At 39.1% G+C, this 23,602-nt stretch overlaps 3 long non-coding RNA genes across 3 annotated transcripts in view; 2 read left to right on the top strand and 1 right to left on the bottom strand.

Moving 5' to 3' along the window:
• The window catches only part of LOC105525597, a 22,952-nt gene extending 18,926 nt beyond the window's left edge, over positions 1–4,026 (top strand). The window contains exon 3 of the long non-coding RNA XR_001003950.1: positions 2,241–4,026. This is a non-coding gene — a long non-coding RNA (uncharacterized LOC105525597). The remainder of the gene's footprint in view (positions 1–2,240) is intronic.
• Positions 1–23,602, bottom strand: part of LOC105525610 — a 91,720-nt gene that overhangs the window by 16,254 nt on the left and 51,864 nt on the right. The window lies entirely within an intron of this gene.
• The window catches only part of LOC105525603, a 38,972-nt gene continuing 36,985 nt past the window's right edge, over positions 21,616–23,602 (top strand). The window contains exon 1 of the long non-coding RNA XR_001003952.1: positions 21,616–21,826. This is a non-coding gene — a long non-coding RNA (uncharacterized LOC105525603). The remainder of the gene's footprint in view (positions 21,827–23,602) is intronic.

The raw sequence follows: 23,602 nt of genomic DNA, 5'->3' as shown, positions 1-23,602 counted from the left end.
GAAACAGAACAGAATAGAGAATAGAGTAAGAAATGTCAGAGCACATTATAGCTAGTAAGGGTGTATACGAATTTATGAAACTTCTCTTTGAGTTTTGAATGTGTATGATCACATACTACGTCATTAACATAAAATGTAATTCTTGCTGTGGGTTGTGCTAAAAAAGTGAAGTTCACTTTTCTACAACTTATACTATGAAATGGCTAGTGCTTACACCTAAATGCAGAGAACAGCCTTGTATGGGTAATTTAGTGATGTTAATTTAAAAGAAACACTCATCCATAGGTTTCAGCTTTAATTTAAAAAAAGATAATCATAATAACACACAAAACTCACACTCATGTACATATAATTACTATCTCCCAGGTCACATTCTTAGTGTGCCTTACTACAGACTTATTCTTCACTATCTCAGTGAATCACCACCTTGGAATCGACATTATTATTATCCTCATTTTTCAAATGAGGAAACAATCACAGAAAGGTAAAGTAATTTCCTGAAGGTTGCACATTTAGGAAGAACTGGAGCTAGAATTCAAACACAAACAGGCAGCCTATGTTTCCCTGAATCTACTGGCATTTCTTACCTGGTCATCTGGAGAAGAGAGGTGAATGGGAATTTGTTTCATAATCCTATTTGCATAAAGCCAATTTATTTCTTAAGTGATAGGCAGTTAGTCTTGGAGTAAGGAGGGTGACATCATGTTTAAATTGAGCAGCAGCTAGCTCCAAAATTGTGGCAGAATCAGTAAGAACTCTGATATTGTTTGTGAGTCTAGTGGAGAAGTCTGTTGAGCAATTAGCAATGTCTGCCATGGACACAGAATGAGACAATGGCACACATGCCACCAAGTAAGTGTCCTGCAGTGTTTCTCTGAAGCACTGTGGCCTAGGCCTAGGTTCTAGTTCCTGAAGAAACAGAAGTGAACAAAAAAGACAAATGAACTTTCTTATGCAGGAAAGACAATAAAGATAGATAATAAAATGAATACTTGAATACACACACCATTTTAGGTAGTCACTTTGGATACTAAGAAGGAAAGAAAAGCAGTGCAAAGAAAGAGATGGCACAGAGGTAGGCAGTGACCCACCAAGGTATCAGGGAAGCCATCTCTGAAGAAGGGATATTTACTGGTACAGAATAACTGTTTCTCATTGGAGAGAGTGAGCCCACAGATAGCTGCAGAAAGAGCATTTGAGGCGGAAGAAATAGCAGAGGAACATGCCACTTCCTTGGCTTACTCAAGGATTAGGCAAGACCTGTCCTAAGCTTTTCGGCCTCCTATATATAATTTTAAATTGTACAAAAAGCTCAGAAGCCTAGGCATGAGCATGCTAGAAGAGTTTGTAGAGAAGCAAGTGTCTTTTATTTTGGACTTTTAAAAAAATTATTTATTTTGAAATAGAGTGTTGCTCTGTCAAGCAGGCTGCAGTGCAGTGGCATAACCCAGGCTGCAGCCTCCACCTCCCAGGCTCAGGTGATCCTCTCACTTCAGCCTCCCGAGTAGCTGGGAGCCACAGGCTCATGCCACCACACCTGGCTAATTTTGTTTTATTTTTTTTTTTAGAGATGAAGTCTCAGTATGTTGCCCAGGCTGGTCTCAAACTCCTGGGTTCAAGCAATCCTTCCACCTCGGCCTCCTAAGGTTGCTGGGATTATAGACATGAGTCACTTTGTACATTTCAAAGATTTTTTTTTAAGTAATTTATGAGAGGCATATAAATGAAAAATATTAAAATACTTTATAAATTGTGTAAGTATTGTCTCAGCTAATAACACATTTGAGGTCGCGGTTTGGAATTCCTTCTAGGTCTTCATGATGTGCCTGCTGAGAAGATATTTGCTCATTTCTCTGTGGCAACCAGAACCAATTTCAGAATAAGGTCATTTTTAAAATGTAAAGAAATTATACATTATACGACACCCCATCCAATTTGGTTCTACGTTCCAATGACCTAGTTAAGTTTTTCTCAGCTGGGAATGATTTCTTCCCACAGAAGACATTTGGTAATGTATGGGGACTACTGAGGTTATCCCAATTAGAGAATGGTACTGACATCTAGCCGGCAGAAGCCAGGATGTTGCTAAAAATCCTACAGTGCACAAGAAAGACCCTATGACAAGGAATCATCTGACTTACAATGTCAATATATCAAAGGCTGAAATGCCCTGATTTAGGTAGAAAGCACTGTTAACAAGTGGACACTGAATCCCTTGTCTCTGCTCAGATTTTCTGCAGTTGCCATGGAGACCAGGTGATACATGCATGCAAATTCAGTGGCTGTGCAGAAGTTTCAAGGTCAGGGCAAGGGAAAAGACAGACAGTAAATGAGACTGCAGAGGCAACACTAACAAGCAAGGTTCTGCAAGGGCTGAACACCACATTCATCACACTTTGGAGTTTGCCCTCGGAGATCCCCCTCCTGGAGCAGGGGAATTACTGATCTATCAACTTCTGTGTCAATATCCTAAACCACAGTCAGGAGGAGCGGCTTGTTTTCCCTTCTTCTCCATACTCAAGAAAACACCTTAATGAGAGAGCTGGCTGCAAAATCCCTTCCAAGAGATCATGGTCATCACAGTCAGAGATATGTCAAAGCACAGGCAGTGCAGGCTGGTTGGAAATGTGGTTTGGAAATTCAGAAGGAGTTTACCACTTGGATAACAGATGCATTGTGTCATTTCTTCTGGTGGTCATTTTGACATCGAAGCAATCATCTTGAATTTTGCTGTTTCTTTCTAATTTTAATTCCCTTCTATTTGGCCTTATTATTAATCCTGAGAAGGCTTTTTTTTTTTTTTTTTCAAAAAAGACAAATATTTGGTATTGATCATCTTACCAAGGAGAACAGAAGAGTATGGTCATGTTACCTGAGAGTTATTAATGCTATTGCAGCATAGGATGGAACAATTGAGGCTTCATTTGTGCGGGGAGAGAATTCAGTCTTCTTCAAAGCTGATCTCTTTCTCTCTCTGGTGTGTGTGTGTGTGTGTGTGTGTGTGTGTGTGTGTGTGTGTGTGTATCTGCCTGAAAGCTAACACCAGGATCTCATTTTATCTGTAATTGAAATGTAAACTAATGGACTAATAGTCTATCACCTATAGAAAAAAAGAGTCTTCAGTGATCAGAAATCAACTTAATACACTCTAAGTACTTTTAACGTCTTACACCACTTAAACCACACAGGCACACGCGTGGGGTGAGTGTAAAAACAAACAGACACGTCATAGAAGACCATTCACAATTTTATCAGAAGTCTTAAAATATATTTACACTATGAATTCATGTTTCACTGCGAAGAATATATCCTAAGGAAGTCATTTCAATGCTGCAGTTAACTATTGCTTCTGAATGCCCTGGAAAGGTGGTTCCTTCTGCTACTGGCACCCAAATTCCCTTTGGGAATGTCTCTCGTGCCCACTCTCCACCCATGCGTTTAGGTGGGGCTAGTGCCTTCCTCTGCTTGGAGAGCAGTCCCAGTGTCAGGTCTAAGGAATTAGTGAATTTCATTGTTTGGCATTGTAATCTGTTCAAAGCTCTAGGCCAGGCACGTCCCAGAACATTAATAGAACTGTGGAAATAAGAAGGTCTCTTGTTAATCACATGTATTGCTGGAAGGATATGAGCTTGAAAAGGTAGGGTACCACCACACGGACAGAATCTAACTGAGAAGGTATCTGTCACAGAAAACAGTAGGGCTGAGCATGTGAACCTAGAATGTACTCCTGGCCTCTCTCACCATCAGTTAGAATCTTGGCTTGAGGAAGACAGACCTTCTATGTGCACTGCTGTATCTCTGCTACCAAGTATGTCATTTGGGAGATGCTCATAAATTGCGGGATAAAGACTTTGGGGAACAAAATCCTGATGAGGGCCCTTGAGTACCTCAACGAAGCCATTCCTAAAGCCAATGTACTCCTTTCCTGTTACGACATTTAACACATTCTTGTTGTGTGGGTGTGTGTTTGTTTTCTGGCTTAAGCCAGCTTGAATTGGGTTCATAACAAATGAACATCTCTAATACAAGAGATGTCTGCACAGGGGTTTATTCACTGATACGCGTCTCACAGTTTGCTCTGTATTGTGTGTATTTTGTATTTCGCTAGCTGGTGAGGATGAACGTGAGACAGCCAAGTAGAAAGGGCTCCCCAAAAGAACCTCGGTCTGGCCTGAACACTGGGAGGCTGCGCGCTGGGGTGCGGCCTCGGGAAGTTAGCGTCATTTGCAGGAGGGAGGAGCCTGGCTTCTCCTGTTCTGGGGTGAAACGGGGGATTCCGTCTGTGAGGCAGGCAACCGGCTAGCAGAACTCTCGCTTTCCTGAGAGTTCCTGTTTTCCTTTTTTATTTTTTCTTTTCGCCCAATCCATTTTATTTTTCTCACCTCTCAAGGTGTCTGCAAGCCTAATCTTTCACGGCCGTGTGAGAAGAACCTGGCTTTTAGCTGAACTAAAAAGAAAGGCCTCCTACAAATGGGGTCACTGTTACAGAGAGATGCTCTTAGATGTCATGCATTTAATGAGCAAGAAGTTTAGTCTTGTGTAGGTTGGTCCACCCATACATTTCCCAGAATCCCTAGAGGGGCTTAAGGGTATCACCTTAATCACCTTACATTTCTCTGAGACATCTTGAGATTTTACATTCTAGGTCCAGTTTTTCTGTAGGTCCAGGGGATCAACAGCCCCTTTATGCCTTGCCTTGGGCCAGCATTTCACAATATCCCCCTAAGTCCACCTCCCTGTGAATCTGCGAAGTGAGTGTGTGTTACCAAATCTGTAACATAACCGATATAAGACTCAGCTCATATCCAGTCAGGAAATCTGTTTACATTTACAGTGATAGAAAATAGCATCAGCATAAATGGCCAACACTAGATTTAATAAGAACTTTTTTTTTTTGAGGTGGAGTTTCGCTCTTGTTGCCCAGGCAGTAGTGCAGTGGCACGATCTCAGCTCACTGCAACCTCTGCCTTTCGAGTTCAAGTGATTCTCCTGCCTCAGCCTCCCGAGCAGCTGGGATTACAGGCATACACCACCATGCCTGGTTAACTTCGTATTTTTAGTAGAGATGGAATTTCACCATGTTGGCCAGGCTGGTCTTGAACTCCTGACCTCAAGTGATCCACCCACCTCAGTCTCTCAAAGTGCTGGGATTACAGGCATGAGCCACCGCTCCCGGCATATCCAATAGTTTATCATACAGTTATTAAAACCAAGTTCATTTAATGCACTCACTTAACAAATATTTTTTGTGCCCTGTTCCCAGATTCCCAAGCTGGCCCTGGGAGACAATGGTTTAAAAAAATGTCTACCTCGCCTCTGAGTAACTCATACTTGCTTTCCAGTGGGAGAGGTGGATAATAAACAAATCAATAAGCTAAATAATTACAAACTATAGTAACTCTATAAAGAAAAGGGAGCTGTGATAAGAAGTAGAAAAGATAAATCCTATTTTCTATAGGGGTAATCAGGGAAGGTGTCTCAGAGGAGGCATTGACTCTGAGACTTAAAAAAAAGGAGGAACCAGCCATGCATAGCACAGGAATGTCCTCGTGCGCTCAGGGAACCAACCAGTTCCTGTGCAGCTGGCATGTCGTGAGTGGCAGGAAAACAGTACGAGATAGAACTGAGGTGGAGGTAAGGAACGAGTAGTCTTCCTGGTTCCTTTCCACTTCAGTAAGGAAGCATGATTTATGTTTGCTTATTTTCATGAGAATATATCACTGAGGAATAAGTAAAGAAAAATATATTACATGCATGAAAAAATGCATTATCATTCATGGATGGAAAGAAATGTTGGAAAAGAATACTTCAAATATTCAAGAATATAATGGGTTTATGAGTGATCTTTTTGTTACTCCTTTTTGCCTATCTACAAGGGACATATGTAAAAAGAAAAAGACCCATAGTTTAAACACGATGGCACTGTAGAAAACGTAACAGATGCCTGCGTGTAATGTGGTTGGCAAACACTGATGACTCGGCATGTGAGGCACAGGCAAATCCTAATGGAGGGCTGCTCACCCTCCACAGAAGCGGACCTGTCATTGCTGCTCTCCCGTTAACATGTGAGGTCATGTGCACAGATCCTCAAAGATGACTCTTTAATGGGATGTGGGCACCATGATATATAATTCTACAATTTTCATATTGTGGCTCATATGCCATTTGAAAGCTGGCAGAAATAAACTCTTGAGAACTGAAATGGCATCTCCCTAGACCCCAGAAATTTCATCACAGGAAATATTTTGATTGTGTTAATCACTATTGAATTCCCCATTCCCTGCCTTCCAATCAGCCCTTGTTTAAAGCTTATTTCCTGTGCCAATCAAAGATTTCTTTCAGATAATCATAAGAACTCTTCTTTGGGAACTAACAAATGTACTCATTGGGTTTCACTGTCTACACCTCCAAGGGAATGCTGGAAGACATGATACGTATCCTAATGCTACTCATTCTATAGCTGTGCTCAGATAAATGTGAATTTGGTTTCAATCTTCAAATGCATTGTCTGAGATGAGTTGTGTAGACCACTGCTCCATGATTACATTCGGGGAGATTCAGAGGTTCGTGACTGTGTCTAAGCCAAAAATAGTGGCAGTATGTCATATGAAATAAAAATGAGTAAAAGATTACGTAACGGAAAATATGAAAAGTGAATCTCTCCAGGGTATGCCTTCAAGATTGCAGCCAACCACATCTCCCAACAAGAGAAACTAAAAGCACACAGACAAAATATTTTTAAGGTTTTTTTTTTCTTTTTTTTCTGACAGAGTCTCACTCTGTTGCCCAGGCTGGGGTGCAGTGGTGCAATTTTGACTCACTGCAACCTCTGCCTCCTGGGTTCAGGCGATTCTCCTACCTCAGCCTCTCCAGTAGCTGGGACTACAGGCACACACCACCACACCCAGCTAGTTTTTGTATTTTTAGTAGAGATGGGGTTTCACCATGTTGGCCAGAATGGTCTCTGTCTCCTGACCTCGTGATTCGCCTGCCTCAGGCTCCCAAAGTGCTGGCATTACAGGTGTGAGCCACCGCACCTGGCCTAAGCTACCTTTTTCAAGACATTGGAGAGCCCTAAGGGGAGGAGGCCATGAGCAACAAAGACCTCAGTATAAAGGAGCCTGGTTGGTGTCAGCTGCTGTTTTGCACAACCTTTATCCATTTAGGCACGTACCAGCTTCAGTGTGATGGGGTGGGGACTGGGAATCTCAGCAGAAATCCTAGCATAAAACAGAAGCCAGGTAGCATTCTCAGCAGCCTCACAAGGACAAGGAAATAAAAATTGGAGTTCATGGTCATCAAGGTAGCTTGAACTTTAAAGGCTAAGATCTAAGAGAAATTGGAAAAACAGAAATGAACTCAGAGACTCTTCTCAACTCAAGGCATTTGAGAATGCCTTATTTTCACAGTGAAAGAAGCAAAGAACCTGCAGAGAAACGTCATTAAAAGACTGAAAAGCTAAACATAGCTTTCAGCAGTCTCATAGTTTCGGGGAGATGAAAATTACAGTTAATGGTTGTCTTGATTTATGACAAGAGTGACACCATAGTACAGTGGCGGAAAGAATCATTCTTTGGATGTATGGTGCTGGATCAAATGAATATTCATACAGACAAAAAATGAATCTTGAGACTTATCTAAAAGTTATACACAAAACTCTAAATTGCCTGCCCTTCTAGAAGTTACAGATAAAATGATAACCCTTCTAGAAAGGAGGATAGGAGAATCTCTTTGTGACATTGGGTCAGGCGAATATTTTCTAATTAGTTCATGCAAAGTAAAAAACTTCAAGGAAAAAGTCAATTTAGCTACATTAAATTTTGGAGAGTCTTACTTAACAAACAAACACCAATAATTAGCTTGACTATGGTCATTTCACAATGCACATGTATATCAAAATATCACGCTACACACATAATATATACCAGTTTTTGTTTGTTGATAATACCTCAATATAACTGTTGGAATAAAAACACTGGTAGGAAAAGGCAAGCTGTAGAAACACTATAAACATATTTTTCTAAAAGAGGAGATTCAATAGAAATGCTGGAATATTTTGGAACAACCATTTCATACAAAGAAATAAAAAACACATCCAAATGATCACTGAAAGTCAGCATAGCAGTTAGTTAATTCTGGGTGTGGCAGTGTCTTACAGGGTTGAAAAGGGGTCTTTTTGAGGGGCCAGTAGTATAGTATTTCTTAATTTTGATGTTACTTATACAAGCATGTTAACTTTAAAACATTGCTGAGTTCTACACCTATGATTTGTGCCTTTTTCTTTATATCAACTGTATATGTAATTTCATTTAAAATTATTTACTTAAATTTTACTTTAAAAAAGAGGAGGAACACTTCCACTTCCAACCAATATGGATTAACGAGAGCTGCTTTTACCCATCCACCTGACACAGACCAAAAAAAAACCTAGAAGTAAAAATATTTCAAACAATAGATTGTAAGACATTGAACGTTAGCCAACAAGGGACGCTAATCCCTGAGGGATGGAAGACAAACTAGATGGATATTACAATGCTTCCAGTTTACGACCTCAAGAGAGTATTCCTGCTGTGGTACAGGGAAAAAGAAAGCTCTTTGATTTGAGGACTCTGAGAGACCAGCAGACCAGAATCAAGAGGACATCAGACTGAAGAAGAGAGAGCAGCACTCTCTGAGAGAGAGAAAGAACTCCCACATTCTTCAGAGGAGCCTCAGTTAACATGAAACAGAATTCCGGTCAGCAGAGGAATGTGAGGAACCCCCTGAAGCTAGAGGAAAGAAATACTTGAAAGAATTTGTGGTAACCATATTCAGGGGCAAGTGTAGTTGTTGTTCTCACCAGCAAGAATGGAAAGCCTCATGCTTCAAGTATTACACAGAGTGCGAATGAATCTCACTCAAGAAGGGGCGAATCATTAGATCTACAATGACCACTATTCAAGTTGCAACTAAAACGTTGTAAAGTAAGTTCTAAAACTGACAAACTATTTTCATAAAATATAATGTTATCCCAGAACAATAGCCAGGATTATTTCTAGGAATGCCAAAAAACAAAAATAACCTCACCCAACTAGGTAAACTGTAGTGTCTCGCATCTGATCCAAATGTGTTAAGCCATGGAAATAAGCACACAGATACGCCTCATGATAAGGAATAAAACCAATCAGTCAGAAACAAACAAAAGAGAACTGACACAGACGCTAGAATTATTAGACAAATACATGAATGAAGTTATTATAACTGCATTTCATATGTTCCAAGACGTAAAGAAGGCTATCCCCTTTCTTTTCCTCTCTCCCCCACATAAACACCGACACGCTCACACACATACAGACAGAAATGCTCCTCATCTTACAACAGAGTTGTGTCCAGATAAACTCAACATGAGTCATAAGCAAAAAATGCATTTAATGCACCCAGCCTATGGAACATCATAGCTTAGTTTAGTCTACTTCATACATACTCATAACACTTACTTTAGCCTTCAGCTGGGCAAGGTTACCTCACACAAAGCCTATTTTATAATATAGTGTTCAATAGTTCATGTAATTTACTGAATACCACACTGAAAGTGGAAAACTGTATTGTTGTATGAGTATTCAAAGTATGACTTCTACTGCATAAATATTGCTTTTGCACCAGAGTTCAGTTAAAAAAAAAAAATCCTAAGTTGAAACATTGTAAGTCCAAAACTGTCTGTATATGTACATGCGTACATGCCTTTATGTATACTTACATGCATATATGTTGAAATATACATATCTACATATGTGATGAATAGATACAAATGCTTTAACATGTAGAAAATCCTATCTCTCCCAATTAAAACTTCTAGAGATAAAAACCACAGTGTCGGAGATGGAAAATACCCTGAGGAGGCATAACAACAGACTAAGCATCACAGAATAAGAACTGTGAACACAAAACTGTAACAGTAGAATGACTTTATCCAAAATGAAACAAAGAAAAAAAAAGAGAAAACAGAGAAATAAGAAGAGCATCAGTGAGCAGCAAAACAATCCCAGTCACCTAATATTTGAGTAATTGAAGTTCCAAAAGGAGAAGATGAAGAGGGGGTGACAGAAAAAAACAGATTTGAGGACATAGTGACTAATTTTTTTTCACCTGGTTTTATCAAAACTAGAGATCCAACAGGCTCCTTGAACCCAACCCAAACCCCAAGAAGCACGAAGAAAAATACACAAAAGCACGTCATAATCAAATCTGCCAAACCCAGGGATAAAATCTTAAGAGCAGTCAGAGAAAAGAAGCATTTGATACAGAGTAACAAAATAATGATGAGAACCATTTCTTGTCAGAAACAAGCTAAGCAAGAGGAGACTTGGATAGCATGCTTTAAAAACTGAAAAAAAAAAAATGGTTCATCTATTCGACAATTGTCTATCCCCAGAAAAATATTTTAAAAGTAAAGGCAAAATAAAGATTTTTTTACACAAAAGATCGATAAAAGAATTTATCAGTGACAGACCCACACTACAAGGAATTTTAATAGAACTCCTTTAGGCAAAAAAAAATGATTTCATAAGGAGATATGGATGTCCACAAAGAAATAAACAATTCTAGAAATGATAATTGCATGGATAAGTGCGTAAGATTTTTTTCTCATTTCTTATTATAAAACTCTTTAAAAGATAATTGACTATTGAAACAAATACAAAAACAATGTAATGCGAGTGTTATGTAAAAGCATGGCAACAATTGCCAAAGGTTTAGGAGAAGAAATAGAAGCACACTATTTTAGTTTCTTATACTTATGCAAAGTAGTATAAATCACTTTAAAGTATGCTGTGATTGCCTTTGCCACGCCATGGATATCACTGTAGATCATCACATTAAATGAAATAACTCAGAAACAGAGAGTCAAATACAGCATGTTCTCACTTACAGGTGGGAGCTAAAAAATGTGTGCACATGGACATACAGAGTGGAAAAACGGACACCAGAGAATCCAAAGGGAAGGGAGGCTGGGAGGGGAATGAGGGATGAGAAATTACTTAATGGATATAATGTATACTATTCAAGTGATGGCTACACTAAAAGCCCACACTTCACCACTGTGCAATATATCTATGTAACAAAACTGCACTTATACCCCTTAAATCTATTGAAAAAAACTATACGGTGATAAGTTACAGTTGTTTAATGTAAACTCTGAAGAATGAATCATAATAACAAAACAAACATTTAATCAGCAAACACAGAATATAAAATGGAATAATGAAATATTCAATTAATCCAAAAGAAGGCAGGAGAAGAGGAAAAGAGGAAGAAAGAACCTTTGAGGAAACTATAATATAAATAGTAAGATGATAAATTTAATTCTAAACATATCAGTAACTATATTACATGTAAATGTATAAATACTCCAATTAAGAAGGCAGATTTTTTTTAATATAAAAGCAAAGCTCAACTATGAAGTTCAAAGAAACATATAGGTTAACATTAAAATAATGGGAAAAAAACATGCTAACACTGAACAAAGCAAAAGTAAAATTGATGCATTAATATCTCATGAAGTAAATTTTAGAGCAAAGAATATCATCATAGATAAAAAAGTTGATTTCACAATAATAAAATAGTCAATGTATTGAAAGGCTATAATAATCTTCAATATTTACACCCCTATTAACAGAACTTGAAAATATACGAAGCAAAAGCTGATAGAACTGCTAGAAGCAGACAAACCTGCAATTACAATCAGAGATTTCAGTATTCCTCCCCAAAATTGATAGGTCTAATGGAAAAATCTGTGAAAATATGATATACTTGAACAATACTAATAATGAACCTGACCTAATTGACCTTCATAGAATAATCCACCAAAGAAGAGTAGAATACAGTTTTTTCAACTGCACATTGAACAATCACCAAGTTAAACCACATCCTGTGCAATAAAACAAGTTTCAGTCAGTATAAAAGCACTTCAGTAATACAAAATACATGTTGTGACCACACAGGAATTAAAATTGTAATCAATAACAGATTTCAGGAAAGTTTTCAAATTTTTCAGAAATTAAATATGCAGTTTTAGATTTCTATGGGTCAAAGAAGACATTAAAAGGAATATTAGGAAGAATTTTGAAATGAATGAAAATCTTAACACAATATCAAAGACTGCAGGATGTCAATGACCCAGAATTTGAGAGGGGATGTTTAAATGCCTGTATCAGAAAAGAAGAAAAGCCCCTCGATGACTTCAGCTTCCATCTTAAGCAACCAGAAAAAACAGATAAAGCTCAAAGTAGGCAGAAGAAAGAATATGCTTTTTAAAAGAGCTCAGAGAAGATGTCAATGAAACGGAAAACAGGGAAAAAAGAGGGAAATTAATCTGAAAGTTTGTTTTTAAAGGATATAAAAACTATTGATAAATACTTTCACACTGATCAAGAAAAAAAGGCACACAAATTCATAATACCAGGGAGCAGAGAGACGGCATCATGACACATTCTAAAGGCGCTAAAATGCTAATAACAATATTACGAACAGTTATGTAGCAGTAAATTTGAAAACATATATAGAAAAAATCTTGAAAAACAAAACTACTGAAGCTCAAGTGAAGAACGAAGAGCTATCTTAAACAGCTGTATATCTAATAAGGAAATTTGCATTATTCGTTTAAAAAGTTCTTTAAAGAAAATTCCAGTTCCAGATGGTTTCACCATTGAATTCTACCAAGTAGTTAGGAAAGACACAACACTAATTTTATAAATTTACTTCAAAACATTGAAAAAAGAAACTATGAGGCCAACATGGCCAGGACACAAAAACCAGACAAAACTTTACAAGAAAAGAGCGATATCCTTCATGAACATAAATATAACAATTCTAAACAAAATTTTAGCAAATTGAATCTAACAGTGTAAAAAATCATAATATCTCCAGATCCAGTGTTGCTCATCTTAGGACTGTCTAGTTGTTCTAAAACTTATATATTCATCAATTCTTTACTTCATATCAACTAACTTAAAATGCAAAGTCATAAGATAATCTCACTAGATGTTAAAAAGCATTTGGCAAAATTCAGCATTCATTCTTGATTAAAATACAAATAAATAAACTTCTAACCAAACTAATCATCAAGGAAAATCATTGCAATCTGTAAGAGGCATCTACTGAAAACCAGCAGTTGGCATGTTCTTACTGGTAAAGTTTGAATGCTTTCCCTATGAAACCAAGAACAAGACAAAAATGCCTGCTTAGATCACTTGTATTCAACATTGTACTGGAAGTTCTTTTTTTTTTTTTTTATTTTCATTACACTTTAAGTTCTAGGGTACATGTGCATAACATGCAGGTTTGTTACATATGTATACTTGTGCCATGTTGGTGTGCTGCACCCATGAACTCGTCAGCACCCATCAATTCATCATTTATATCATGTATAACTCCCCACTGCAATCCCTCCCCCCTCTCCCCTCCCCATGATAGGCCCCAGTATGTGATGTTCCCCTTCCGGAGTCCAAGTGATCTCATTGTTCAGTTCCCACCTATGAGTGAGAACATGCGGTGTTTGGTTTTCTCTTCTTGTGATAGTTTGCTAAGAATGATGGTTTCCAGCTGCATCCATGTCCCTACAAAGGATGCAAACTCATCCTTTTTTATGGCTGCATAGTATTCCATGGTGTATATGTGCCACATTTTCTAAGTAGAAAGCTGAAACTGGATCCTTTCCTTACTCCTTATACGAAGATTAATTCAAGATGGATTAGAGACTTAAATGTTAGACCTAATACCATAAAAACCCTAGAAGAAAATCTAGGTAGTACCATTCAGGACATAGGCATGGGCAAGGACTTCATGTCTAAAACACCGGAAGTTCTTTTTTTTTTTTTAAGACGGAGTCTCACTCTGTCGCCCGGGCTGGAGTGCAGTGGCCGGATCTCGGCTCACTGCAGGCTCCGCCTCCCGGGTTCACGCCATTCTCCTGGCTCAGCCTCCCGAGTAGCTGGGACTACAGGCGCCCGCCACCTCGCCCGGCTAGTTTTTTGTATTTTTTAGTAGAGACGGGGTTTCACCGTGTTAGCCAGGATGGTCTCGATCTCCTGACCTCGTGATCCACCCTCCTCGGCCTCCCAAAGTGCTGGGATTACAGGCGTGAGCCACCGCGCCCGGCCTGTACTAGAAGTTCTAAAAAGTGCAATAAAGCAATTAAAAGAAAGAAAAGGCACCCAGATGGAATGGGATTAGGAAAACGCCTTTCTTTATACACCATATAGAGAGTGGAAAAAGTCCGTGTAGGAAATCCAATCAACTGTATCGTAAACCGACTGGAACTGCTTAGAACGCTTGCAGGGTCCAAGCACAAGATTCAGCAAAATCAAACTATAAAAATCCTTTCAAAGAACAGTCAGATATCCACATTGAAATTCAAAGATACTACATACTTTCAAAGAACAATCAGACATCCAAATTGAAATTCCATGTATAATGCCTAAAAAATATAAAATACTTAGGGATAAATAATAAAAATGGGAAAGACCTACACTGAAAACGATAAGACTTTGCTGGGAAAATTATAAAGAAAGAGATACATCATGTTCATAGGTGAGAACTTTCAATATTGTTAACATGTTGGTTTTTCGCAAATCAATTTATGATTCAGTGAAGTCCCAATCAAAATCCATGAAGACGTTTTAAATAGCCATTGACAAACTGATTTTAAAATTTATATGGAAAGGCAAAAGACCTAGCATAGCCACAACAATATTGAAAGAAAAGAACAAAATTAGTACTAATCAAAATCATAACACGCTTTTTGTATAAATCACAACTAAAAGGAATAAAAATGCAAGCCACAGACTGGGTGAAAACATTTGCAATCATAAATTTGACAAGAAGTTTGTATCTAGAATATTAAGAACTCTCAAAATTCAAGAAGAAAAAAATGACATGAATGAAAAATGGGAGGAAGATTTGAACAGGTGCTTCACCAACATAGATATATGGAAAGCAGGCACACAAATAGGTATTCCGCACCATTAGCCATTAGAAAAATGAAAATTAGAACCACAGAGAGAGATTACTACACATCTATTTAAATAGCTAAAATTAAAAAGACGAATGGGGCCGGGCACGGTGGCTTACGCCTGTAATCCCAACACTTTGGGAGGCCCAGGCAGGCGGATCACCTAAGGTCAGGAGTTCGAGACCATCCTGGCCAACATGGTGAAACCCTGTCTCTACTAAACATATAAAAATTAGCCGGGCATTGTGGAGAGCACCTGCAATCTCAGCTACTCAGGAAGTTGAGGCAGGAGAATCACTTGAATCCTGGAGCTGGAAGTTGCAGTGAGCCCAGATCATACCACTGTACTTCGCCCTGGGCCACAGAGTGAGACTCCATTTCAAAAAAATAAAAATAAAAATAAAAAGACTAATGGCAGGAATGTGAAAGAAATACTCCACAACGACTTTGGAATACAAGGACTTTGGCAATTTCTTTGAGTTAAACATATGCCTATCATATGATGCAACCATCCTAGGTATTCACCCAAAATAAATGAAAAGACATATCCATAGAAGCTGGCACATGGATTTCCACTGAAGCCTTATTTGTGAATAGCCCCAAATTGGAAGCCAACCAAGTGTCCCTTAACAGGTTAATGGATGTACAGAGAGTGGTATCTTCATACAATGAATACTAATCAACAATAAAAAGAAAGAAAATATTATTAAATATTACAAAATGGCTGAAGTGTAAAATAGCCATGCTGAGTAAAAGAATCCAGGCTGGGTGCAGTGGTTCACCCCTGTAGTCCCAGTGCTTTGGGAAGTCAAGGCAGGAGGATGGCTTGAGGCTAAGAGTTTGAGACCAGCCTCAGCAGCATAGTGAGACCCTGTCTCCACAAAAAATAAATAAATAAAAATTGAAATTGGACAGCTGTGGTGGCACATACCTGCAGTCCCAGCTACTTGGGAGGCTGAAGTGGGTGGATCACTTGAGCCCAGGAGTTCAAGATTGCAGTGAGCTATGATTGCACCACTGCACTCCAGCCTGGGCAGCACAGCAAGATCCTGTCTAAAAAAAAAAAAGAAAAATTCAGACCAAAAAAATTGTACAGATTCTATTATTTCTTTAAATGATGTTTGAGAAAAATACAACCTCATTTATAGTCACAGGAGGCAGAGGAGGAGTTGTCTGAGGAGGGTGGTATAGAAGGGTGTGAGGAAGGGATTACAAATCAAGGTGAAAAATCTTTCTGACCCGTCTCTACTAAAAATACAAAAATTAGACAGATGTAGTGGTGCATGCCTGTAATCTCAGCTGCTAGGGAGGCTGAGGCAGGAGAATCGCTTGAACCCAGGAGGCGGAGGTTGCAGTGAGCCAAAATTGCACCATTGCACCCCAGCCTGGGCAACAAGAAAAAAAAAAAATAATTCTTTCTGAGAAGATGGTTGGGCTCATTGTCTTGATTGAAGGGAGTTTTTCACAGGTGCATACGTATAGCAAAACTTATGAAATTGCACACTTTCAATGTGCACAGTTTATTGTATGTTAATCATAATTCAATAAAGCTGTTAAAAAATACTTGTCCACAATTTATTTGCCACTTTTTCTGTTAACAAACAAGATGTAATAGAAAAGTATATGTAAATAGCTGTGAGTCACCAATGTTGTGGTTCCCCAAACTTTGGAAATCTTTTTTTATATTTCCTTTGTTGGTGGGAGATGAAGCTTATTTGTTTCCTTCCTGGGCCCTGGAATAAAAATACGTTGTTGTCTGTGAAAGATACATGAACTCATTACTACCAAATTTAGCAACCATCATCAATAACATCTCTGAAATCACAGTTTTCTGTGCTAATTGTATGATCTTCAACACTCATTGAAATAAATTCTTATTTTTTCATAGTCTACTCTATTTCCTAAAAATCATCTTTGCATTACCAGTTTGATGTTCTTTATGGAACATGGTCAGAGCTTAATGTCCATAGCGTAGTGCCTGTCTCCATCTCATTTTCCTTCCTCTCTTACCTCACCTGCTATATTTTCTCCAAATATGGTGGATTTCAAAAAACTGGGTTTGTTTCTTAATTTTGACTTCTTAATATTCCAGTGGAAGGCCAGATGCGGTGGCTTACTCCTGTAATCCCAACACTTTGGGAGGCTGAGGCGAGCGGATCACCTGAGGCCAGGAGTTCGAGACCAGCCTGGCCAACATGGTGAAACCCCATCTCTACTAAAAATACAAAAACTAGTCAGGCACGGTGGTGAGTGCATGTAATCCCAGCTACTAGGGAGACTGAGGCAGAAGTTGCAGTGAACTGAGACCAAGCTATTGCATGCCAGCCTGGGCAAAAGAGCAAAACTCCGTCTCTTAAAAAAAAAAAAAAAAAAAATCCAGTGGAGATTGTGCTTCTAAAACTCTATCTAAAGATGATCTAGGCTGCCTTGCTAGTAGAGTTCTAATTTGTGTCTGCAAGTGAAAGTCAGATGCATGAGGTTTAAAAGGTAAAAAGCAGGGAAGGCATTGGTCTCCAGTGGCAGGTGCAGAAGTGCATGTGGGCATTGGTGGATGGTGAGCATGAGGCGGTGCCACAGTTTCTTGACTTCCTCCTGGGAATCAGTCACTTGGCTGCAAACATAATTTGCAAGATTTCCATCAGCCTTTCTGACTGCCTGCTCAGTCCTTCCCTTGTTGAGTCAACCTTTAATTCTCTACATGAAATAATCTCTGCTAAAAGCATCTAATGACTTCAGATTTTTTGTCTGAATCGGTTAGTGTTTTCATATTCAGTTGGTTGATTTTGTCTTTTAAGCCACTAACCTTTCTGGGATTTCTTAAATTGTGGTAAAATATACATAACATAAAAATTTACTTTTTTTTTTTTTTTTTTTTACTGGTAAATCTCGCTTTGTCGCCCAGGCTGGAGTGCAGCGGCGCGACCTCGGCTCACTGCAAGCTCCACCTCCTGGGTTCACGCCATTCTCCTGCCTCAGCCTCATAAGTAGCTGGGACTACAGGCACCTGCCACCATGCCCGGCTAATTTTTTATATTTTTATTAGAGACGGGGTTTCACCATGTTAGCCCGGATGGTCTTGATCTCCTGACCTCATGATCCACCTGCCTCGGCCTCCGAAAGTGCTGGGATTACAGAAGTGAGCCACCGTGCCCAGCCAAAAATTTACTCTCTTAATCATTGGTAAGTGTACGGTGCATTCACACTGTTGTGTAATTGATCTCCAGAACTATTTTCATCTTGCAAAACCAAACGCTATTCCTATCTCCCCTTCCCCCAGCAAGCACCATTCTCCTTTTTGTCTCTATGGATTTGACCATTATAGGTACCTCATATAAGAAGAATTATACAATATTTGTCTTTTGTGACTGGCATATTTCACTTAGTATGATGTTTGAACCTGTTGTATTTTGTCATATTTAATATATGGAACCTTGGCCCGAGGAATAAAGCAAGTGTTCGATTTTGTTGATATAAAATAGATTCCTTTCCTAGAATTCTAAGTAGTTCTACCCATGCAAAAAAATTCAAATGCTTTGTTTCTTACTTCTTCTGCAGTTTTCTACTACCCTGATTTTTAGTGCATCCAAGGGGCTGACGATAGCTCAGGATAATATGCCAGAGAACCTCTGCCCACTGGCAAGCCCCGGGAAACCTCTCCTTGTTGTGTTAAGTCTCTGAAATCAGGGACTCTTACCCATGCTGAGTGTTATCTAGACATAATTTCTCTCTAAATTCTATTACTGGCCTTTGGCTGCAGACAAATAAGTTAATTCACATCCATGTCAATAACTCAGTCACACTAAAATTGAATCAATGAATATAATTAGGACTCCAAGTATGCTGTAATTTGGCAATGACGGTACTCATAGTGAGGTGGTGAGATTAATCACTGGGTGTCGTAAATGAAATGTGCTGGTTCACAAAGAATCCAGCACAATTTCCCTGGCTGGGATGAGGGCTGGCAGTCGTGGGTTTTCCTGGATGGTGTCGGACCCATACACGCTGGGGGAGCCTGAGTGCGCTACCGTGAAAAGATGCGAGCTTGAAGAATGTTCGCCATCACCTGGAGATTCAGGGTCAAATGAGTCAGTGTTCTGTTTTGGCTGCCCAGGTTTTGGGGGGTGCTAAATGTCTTTACCAGCCCAGGAAACCTGTGGTCCCCGAACTACCCAGGACGATGGAGGAAAATTCGAAATGAAAATACTTCGTGCAAACTCAAAAGCTCATCCATGAGAAACTAACAACTTGTTCTGCACATGAATCTTCTGAGTTTGGTTTTCTGGTTTACAAACCCACAGCGGATCAGAAATAGCAAGTTACAAAATGAAACAGGGCAAACTATACATGAAATGACAATGGGCAATGAGGAAACTCTGGAAAATAACACAAACACAGCAGACATGGGACCTCCAAGAACATCTCCGTTTGGGCCATTAAAGGTAGGAGCAAATAGCTCTACGGACTGCAGCAGGTCTTATGTTTATCTACAAATTTCAGCACCACACACACCACACGCTTACAAACATAAGCAGGCCTTATGTTTATCTATAAATTAAGAAACATGTTCGTAATTACGACGTTCAGGTGCCCTGAGGAGACTGATAATCCTTGTAGTTTATGGAGTCAACGGATGCAATAATATGTTTAAGCACAGTTCTATCTCCCACACATATTAGCGGGCTCATACATGGTTCTTAATATGTAACAGGCATTATTATCTAGCATTTGACGGTACTCATTTCAGACAAAGGAAATGAGGCTCAGAGAAATTAACTAACTTTCTTAAATCACAGGGTCATTGAGTAATGAAGCATGAATTCAAACCCCAGCAGCCGAGCCCCAACCCTGCTTTGAAGTACCACAACACATAGCTCACGTGTGACACTTCCAGATAGCCAGAAGCTTTATTCTATTGGAAACACATCCTACTGCCCTCTAGAATAAAATTATTGGAAATACGTCTTTAAAAGAAAACTGACTAATGTAGCTCTTTGGAGCCTGGGGGAGCCTGTGCTATTCTCATTAAGCATGAGTATTAGTGAGTCGATTTCAAAGTTTAGTAAATGAGTAAGTGTGGGAAACAAATTAGGAAAGAAACTATTCAGAGGAATAAAAATGACAGAAACAGAAGTTTTGAGGTTATGGTGTCCTCATGTTACAAAGCATGTGTCTGTAGGCTGATATAGGCCCAAATCTATTGAATCCCTATGGACTGATGGTGTTGCACGCACATTGGATCTCTTTTGGAAAAAATAAACACATACATTTGATAAAGAAGTTTGGTAGTAGTAAAATAGATTGTGCCATTGAGTGCAGGTGATTGTCACATTCTGTGGTATAAAGATAACCAGCTATGGAGTAGAGGGCTGGATTTGATTGCTGTCTCTACTATTTGCAAGCTCTTTGACTTTGTGCAAGTTAACTCCTTGTATCTTTCATTTTCTTATCTGCAAGACTAGGAAAAGAGTAATATGTGCTTGCCAAGTTATGAGGGAGGATTAAATGAATTGGTCTTCAAGTATTTCTTAAGACATGGTACTAGATCGGAGTTGGCGAGCTCTTTTCTGTAAAAGGTCAGACTTTGAAATATTTTCAACATTCCTGGCTACAAGGACAGAACTGCAGCCACTGAATTACTGAATTCTTTTCTTTTTGTGGGAAAACAGCCATACAAAATACAGACATTAATGAGCACAGTTGTGTTACAATGAACCTTCATTTACGAAAACAAGCAGTGGGTCAGACTTGACCTCAGGACTGTGGTTTGCTGACTCCTGCACAAGACACACGAGGGTTAATATCATCAAAGGATTTTGCTGAGAAGTCATTGGCATACTATATGAAAAGTGTGTGGTACAGTATCTTGTCCGTGAAAGGTGTTTAGCGAATGATAGTTATTATTATGAGGCAGATACTTTATATGTAACCTAGAAAATTACGTACGACTTTCCAGTCATCAGACCCTCTGTCCTTGCTTCTTAATTTTCATCAAGGAAGGTTAAGAGACAAGGTTAACTTAGCTAAGAAGTAACTATGTGCAAGAATAAATGCAAGCAAAATGACAGAATTTGATTATAGTTCCAAGATTCCTAGTTCAAAACAGAATAGGAAGAAAGGCTAATTTTCTCCTGATGTGGCCTTCCCTGACTTTGCAATATCTCCCAAGAAGGCTGTAGACCCTTTCTCCTTTATAAAACATTAAATGTGACTACCTTATATTAGTAAAAGGTGTATTAATGGGGGTGCTGGTGGCAGGCAGGGAACAGGCTGAATGACATGAATTCTTGCCTTCATAAATGAGCATCTTTCCATGAAAGCACAACATCATTTGTTGAATGTCAAGTAGACTAGAATTTCAGACCTGGAAACATTTGCCTTGAAGCATCAAAATAATTGAATACTGTAATGGCTCAGCACCTGGTTTAAAGTTATAATACCAGGATTTACATTATTCTTAGCCACAGGCATATTTTTCACCAGCTTTTAACAACCCACCTCTTTTTCCCCTTCCCTCCCACACAATAACTGGGATGACTTGTCTAGATCTTAGGCAAAAATTCACTTAGCACATCAGCTCCTGGAAACAAATGCACTTAACCAGAAAAACAGGGACATCAACCAGCAAAGATGCATCCTCATTTAATAGAGCTTGAAACTACTATAATCTGTAAAGTACAGTGAGAAGAAGAAGTTCCACCTGCCTGCACATCAGTCATTGATTCTCCATTTGATTTGGAGGGACTCTGAGGGACCGACCTGAGCCTGAGAAGAGGCAAGATTCCCCTTCAAGGACACACCGAGAACTTACGGACCTCTTTCTCCATGGCGCAGAGCACAGAGGTAATTACATAATTGTCTGTTCAATTACTTTATTCAAGAGTCACAATCTCAAATTGCATAAGCCACCAGAGAAATGGCATCAGTGAATGAAGCAGTTCATTTTAGGGACTTCAGTTAACGGAAACGGGTGTGTCCCAATAAAGATTCATACAGTCAACTGTTTCCATGCTGGCATACCCCACTGTTTATTGATTTCCTACATGTTCAAGGCAGCAGGAAATGTCATTTTTAATACTTTTATTTTTGGCTTTACAGAATTACTGCAAAGATAGTACAAAGTTCCTGAAAATCCAATGGGGATACCCAGTGCCCCTATTATTGACATCTTACATTAGGATGGTATATTATTATTAATTATTATATATTAGTATAGTATTATATATTAGTGTAGTGTTATACATTAGTATAGTGTTATACATATGCATAGTATCTGTGATATACATTATTCATTACTATTAGTGCTACTAATAATTATTATACATTAGTATGTATAACAATACATATTAATAATATATATTATACATATGTATAGTATTATACATTGGTATTAGTATTAGCAATAATTACTATATGTTAGTATGGTATATTATTAGTATGGTGTAGTTATTATAATTAACTGAAGCCCATATTTTAACCAAAAGTATAAATGGTAAATGTTCTGGTATTTAAATATTGATCACTGTGATAGGCAGAATAATTGATTGCCTCAAAGATATCCCAAATACATAGGCAGAATAATTGTTCTCCAAACATTTCGAAGACGTTCTAATCTTTGGAACCTATGAATAGCCTACCTTACATGGCAAAAGAGACTGTGAAGATGTGACTGAGATAAGGGTTAATCTAATGGAGAGACTGGGAGCTTGTTCTGGACTATTCTGGCGGACCCACGGGAATCACACATGTCCTTATTAGAAGGAGGCAGGAGGGTCAGAGTGAAAGGAGCTGTGATGAAGGCAGCAGAGATAGGAGTGATGTGGCCATGAGCAAAGGAACACTGGAAGCTTCCGGAAATGGAAAACAGTCAGGAGATGGATTCTACCTGAGAGCCTCAGAAGAAATTGAGCCTTGAAGACACCTTCAGGGGATAATGATGTTGATGATTCTCTTGCTAGTCCCAAATTATCTTTGTTCAGATTTCAAATCATGAGGCACGTGTCCCGGGGGCCCAACCTAGACAAAAGAAAAGCTTCATAGATAAAGTCTTATTAAGAGAAATCAGAATAGGCCATTGAGGATTTTTCTTTAGACCCTTGAAATTGAACAGACTGACAATGCACTCTGAAACGGTGCTCTCTCTGCTTGCATAATTTTCAAAAGCATAGTCGCCCCATCTGTAATGACACTTCACCTGCAAACCCAGTAAGACCCATTTTACATTTCTGAACTGGAGGATAATACATGAGTGCTGTTGTTAGACTATGCTAGTGGTAATTTGTTGCAGCAGCAAAAGGAGCTAATACAGGCATCAATTCAATGAGAAAGAAATACTCTGTTCTGGCCGGGCGCGGTGGCTCAAGCCTGTAATCCCAGCACTTTGGGAGGCCAAGACGGGCGGATCACGAGGTCAGGAGATCAAGACCATCCTGGCTAACATGGTGAAACCCCGTCTCTACTAAAAAATACAAAAATCTAGCCGGGCGAGGTGGCGGGCGCCTGTAGTCCCAGCTACTGGGGAGGCTGAGGCAGGAGAATGGCGTGAACCCGGGAGGCGGAGCTTGCAGTGAGCTGGGATCTGGCCACTGCACTCCAGCCCGGGTGACAGAGCGAGACTCT

Source organism: Colobus angolensis, unplaced genomic scaffold (assembly GCF_000951035.1).
Source record: "Colobus angolensis palliatus isolate OR3802 unplaced genomic scaffold, Cang.pa_1.0 Scaffold115, whole genome shotgun sequence".
NCBI classification, from domain to species: domain Eukaryota; kingdom Metazoa; phylum Chordata; class Mammalia; order Primates; family Cercopithecidae; genus Colobus; species Colobus angolensis.
Note: the sequence above shows the minus strand (reverse complement) of the source record. Positions and strands in the feature narration are given on the sequence as shown.